Source organism: Brassica napus, chromosome C1, assembly GCF_020379485.1.
Source record: "Brassica napus cultivar Da-Ae chromosome C1, Da-Ae, whole genome shotgun sequence".
Classification (NCBI taxonomy): domain Eukaryota; kingdom Viridiplantae; phylum Streptophyta; class Magnoliopsida; order Brassicales; family Brassicaceae; genus Brassica; species Brassica napus.
In genome coordinates this window covers 35998785-36003644 of record NC_063444.1, presented here as the reverse complement: position 1 = coordinate 36003644, position 4860 = coordinate 35998785, and the positions used below count along the sequence as shown (strand labels likewise).

The window sequence follows — 4860 nt, the reverse complement described above, 5'->3', positions numbered from 1 at the left end:
CATGATCCTTCATGCCACCCTTCATTAACTTCATTTCCTTCTCGAAAACGTAATCATCCTCCTGCGTCTTCCAAAGGCTCCCGATGGAGCCACGACACTCACGGAAGTCACCCAGCGAGTTGAAAGCGCCCTTAAGATTCCCGTACTCTACCTGGAATGGGAAGCTCAAGTCTTCATCACCTCGACGATTTCCCTTTTGCCCTTCCGTTCCGCCCTACGAACAGCCCTGGCATGATCACGAGCGAGTGAGCGTCTCGCACCAGCATCTCGTCTCGCATACGGGCAAGATCCTTTTCCGCTTTCTCCGCCTTAAAGCGATAGATCATTGCCTCTCTATGGCTCGCCTCAATGGCCGATCCAAGCAAGTTCAAACCCTATAACACCGATTGACACGTTATAAGCAAAAAATAACGATCGTCAGAAATCTTAAAGTTTATACCCCGTTAATGATACGAGATCCTTCCGTAACAATTCTCGGCCTCTCCGACTCGCTCGTGGCCGGAGGAACATCAAAGCCTGATGGAAGACCAGCGAAGAAATCATCAAGTCCGGAATAGGGACCCCGCTCGTACCGCTTCCATCGCCGAAAGAAAGGTTCGGATCCCATCCTGGAAGCGTGCAATCATCCACGAAAACTCCAGATGGCCAAGATCAATATCTTTCCCCTTCGAAGGATCCGACCCCGTCGCAATCGCGGGGAGCGATATTGGGACCTTGGTCTTCAGTTTCGGAATCACCCCTGTCTCTCCGCCCAAAGCGGACTAGGATGCACAAACCTCGCGCCTTTCGAACCCTCTTCGGCGTAAAGGAAGTCCAGAAAAAAGGACCATTCATGAGCAGATCTCATCGCAATAAGTCCTCAGGAAACGGAGCGAGAGGGTTGATAAAGGGATAATCGTTCGGCAACCTCCGAAATAGTGGGATACAACTCTCCTCGACGCTGCGACGACTGGTTCGTACACGAACAAAATTCCTCCACGAATTGAAGTTAGAAGTAAACCCCTTTATCACTGACATGAAGTTCGAGGAACCAGCCTATACGTGTCCGTGTCCTTGATGATCTGTATCGAAGAAGTGCTTCGAAGTGATCAACGGTGAGGGAGAGACCATGCTCGTAACTCAGGACCAGGATCCCTACAAGGTGCTGGATACTAAGAGGATTCAGTTGGCTTATCGCCACCCCGAAACCCCGACCCAACACACGGACGATGATCTCGGGGATTGGAAAACACAAACGGCAACGCACTACGAATGCCTCGTAACAAGTAACAAAGCCACTCTGGGGGACTACAAGCGCATTCTCCTTGACGGGGAACCCTGAATTCCACCGCGTCCGAATATGGTAGAACGACCGCATGACCTCGAGGAATTCACTGGTACTCCTACTCGGCGCACCTGCCTCCACCGGGCGATGGTTCATGACCGGGAACAATTTTTCTTGGGAGGCGTGATCGAACCGTAACACACCACCCACCATGCCTCGTTCTCGACTGGGTCTACTGAGTGAGGAACGAATTCTATCTCGGCACTCGAAGCTCTCCGGAAACGTTCGCGGCCAAGGGCCCTTCTTCGAACTCTTTTCTTACTCGACATCTCGTTTGTTTTTCTTTTTAATCAAGAAGAAAATGATAGAGAGAAAGAAAATGAAATTTTCAAGAGAAATCTCTCTATGAGAAGGGTAAGTATAGATGTGAGAAGAAGAAATTACCTCCCTTCTTATAGGCATGAGAAGTTACTATTACTCGCGGATTTTTGGACACGAACTTCGCCCAAATACACCAGTCTCATCCGAACTCGCCATACCGTCCATTGGGGACCTCGCTAAAAATCCACACTCCCAACGAGCTGGGGGGCTAACTGTTGGGGTCGAAACGGTTACGACGAAGTTAACGTCCAAATCCCCGAAGAAAAAAAAAGTAGAGAACCTTCTTCGACAAATACTTTTTCGTAATAGACTCTCTTTACGAAAAGCTTTGCGGAAGAAACGCGAGTCATCAAAAAAGAGCTCGAAAAGGATCGCTACGCAGCAACAGAAACACACGTTCCGCTTGGTCTCTACGTAGCGGCCGAGTTCGAGCCAAAGCTCGGTCGCTACGTAGCGACGAGCCCGAGCAGGAGTTCGGTTGCTACGTAGCGACCGGCTCGAGCAGGAGCTCGGTCGCTACGTAAGGACCGGGCTCGAGCAGGAACTCGGTCGCTGAGTAGCGGGCTTGGTCGCTACGTAGCGACCGAGCCCGAGCCAAGGCGTAGCGACCGGGCTCGAGCAGGAGCTCGGTCGCTACGAGCGACCAAGCTCGAGCAGGAGCTCGGTCACTACGTAGCGACCAAGCTACGTAGCGACCAAGCTCGAGCAGGAGCTCGGTCGCTACGTAGCGACCAAGCCAAGGCTCGGTCGCTACGTAGCGACCGAGCTCTTCCGGAACGTCGATACAACATTAGTCCATGCGTTCTCGTCTACCTTCGATGCTGTCTCCCGAAGACCGTAGCGAACCCATTTTGCGATCCCGCGCTATTCTAAGTTATCGGTCCAACTTTATCATGAAAACCGCGGGAAAGCTCGTCTCTTATCGAAAAAAGCCGTAATAAACGCTTCGAGTCGGAAAACGGCCCAAAGGGACCTAAGACATGACTCGGAGTCCAACTTACGATTTCTTAACCAACGACCCGTAAGCCGCGGGACGGTTTACGCTTGGTTCGCAAGAAAAGATAAATGTCAAGTTTCCGCAGATAAATACGAAAATTTGAAGATAATTACGAAGATCGGAGAAAAATGGAATATCTCCATTTTTATGCTATGACGGCTTAAGGGCAGAAGGGAAAGAGTGTGAACCGACCTTGGAGCCAGTATATAAGGAGTTCTAGGCGAGAGGCATGGGGGAGGACTTTTCTCAGAGCAAAACTTAGCATTAGAGCGATTTAGGCATTTTTCCGTTTTTGTTATTCGAGTTGCGACTCAATTAGGTTTTTTCCGTCTTAGGGTTTTAGAACTAGGAATCTCGCCGACAGCTCTCGTAGCCCAGGCACCTATCTTGTTGTAAACGCTCAACGCAGATTCGGAATAAGAACTATCTTGCTCTCTTTTTCGATTTCTTATTTTATTACTGTTTTCGTTTCGTGTTCTGATTGCTTGGCGTGTGGTATTAGCAGATATCCAGGACCTCTGGGAAAATAGGGTTCTCCTATTTTCCTTATTAAACGGAAATCGACAGTGCGAATTTCGGTTCCCACAATATTAATTAGGATATTGTGCGAGAAAGTAAGATCACTAAAGTAAGAAAATTATTCAACTTGCCGAGTCACAAGAACATGTATGTGGACTCAGCGCCCCATTTGCATCTTTCAAGTGTTGAGATTCACTTTTCTTTGGCTGTTCTACACACCAACGTTTTGTTTCCAAAAAAAAAACACACCAACGTTTTTCATCCAAGACGTCCTACATTCTCTTCAGCAAAAAGAGTTTAAGGAAGGCATGTAACCATGACTATGAGGAAGGAAAAGCTAGGTACCAAAAAGCTAGGAAAGCATGTAACCATTGATAAATGACGGGTAAATGAATTACAATGTGTGGAAGTTTTATGATGCACTTTCTTGGTATCTCAAGAACAGAATAACATAATGAAACAACAATAGGGCTTCAAGCAACCCATTTCAAATGATATTTGATTGTGCCTCTAAATTTTTTAAATGTCAAGCCCAACCCATTAGCAACCAAAAAAAATATAGCTACAACTGTTGTTTCCTCAAAAACAAAAATCTCTCTTTACAACATGTTCATTATTCCGAGAAAATTGACATAAATTACATTTTACGTCCTAGATCAACATAACATAGTGCTTTCACGAAGCATATACGAGAGTAGAGTAGATAAATATAAATAGGAAAGCCTGTCATTTAGCTGAAAGTGTATGTATGTACGTAGAAACAAAACCAATGTCTTCCCTTGTAATTTGTCTATCTTGTCTTCGTCATGAATCTCTGGCTTTGTCTCCTCTCACTTTGACTCGACAATCCTAGATTCCCGCTCTTTTTTTCTCCAGCTGCTCTCACCGTCACCACCTCCTGATGCACCTGTGGACGACTACTCTCTGACACATAGGAACAAAAACAAATAAATTCATCAGCTAATAGAAATGAATGAAATAAAATGAGTGAGGAAGGATGAGGTTTAAGCAATTAATACCTGAGAATCTGTCTATGCTTTGTAACTCCATTTGAAGTAGGGATGGTGGTTGATGATCTTCAAGCTTCCCTGGTTAAACATAATAAGGAACTACATATACATAATATGAAGCATAAAAAGAAGAATTTGAAAATAATATTACCTCAAGTGCCGAGATGAGACTGTCCCCTCGAACACTCTGAATATTCTATTAGTATCATCCTATGCTGAAAGACAAAGGATGAAACACAAATTAACTTCAAAGAATGATCCATAAACGAAATTAGAGAAACTTGGGGGATTCTTTACCAGTTTCTCCTCAGAATCCACCATTTCAACATCAGCGTTCTGTTTTAGTAAAAAACATTGGATCAGCAAACAGTAAGTTAATAAAACTATGCAATAAAAAACTCAACTTTGATATTTGAAATCATAATGAAACATTTCTCACACCTTTTTCTTGGGGTTTCTTCCTCATCTTCACTCTCAGATTCGTCAGAATCAGATTCATCGCTACTGCTATCCTTTTAGCTGCCTTGGTAAAATTTTTAGCTGCAGGCTTTTCATCTTCACTTCCTGCAATGACAAATATCAAACAAATCAACAACGATTCAAAATACAGGACATCAGAAGCTGCTTTATCAAGTTAAGTACAGAATCTAACCTCATCAGAATCTTCGTCAGATGATTCAGAACTGCTT

General features: G+C 45.0%; 1 long non-coding RNA gene across 1 annotated transcript; it reads right to left on the bottom strand.

The window, feature by feature from the left end:
• Positions 1 to 4040: 4040 nt before the first annotated feature.
• Positions 4041 to 4367, bottom strand: LOC125580715. The gene is made up of 3 exons (XR_007318460.1): positions 4323 to 4367; positions 4181 to 4249; positions 4041 to 4085 (listed from the first exon to the last, which is right to left on the bottom strand). It is a non-coding gene; the product is annotated as an uncharacterized LOC125580715 (long non-coding RNA).
• Between the last annotated feature and the right edge of the window lie 493 nt (positions 4368 to 4860).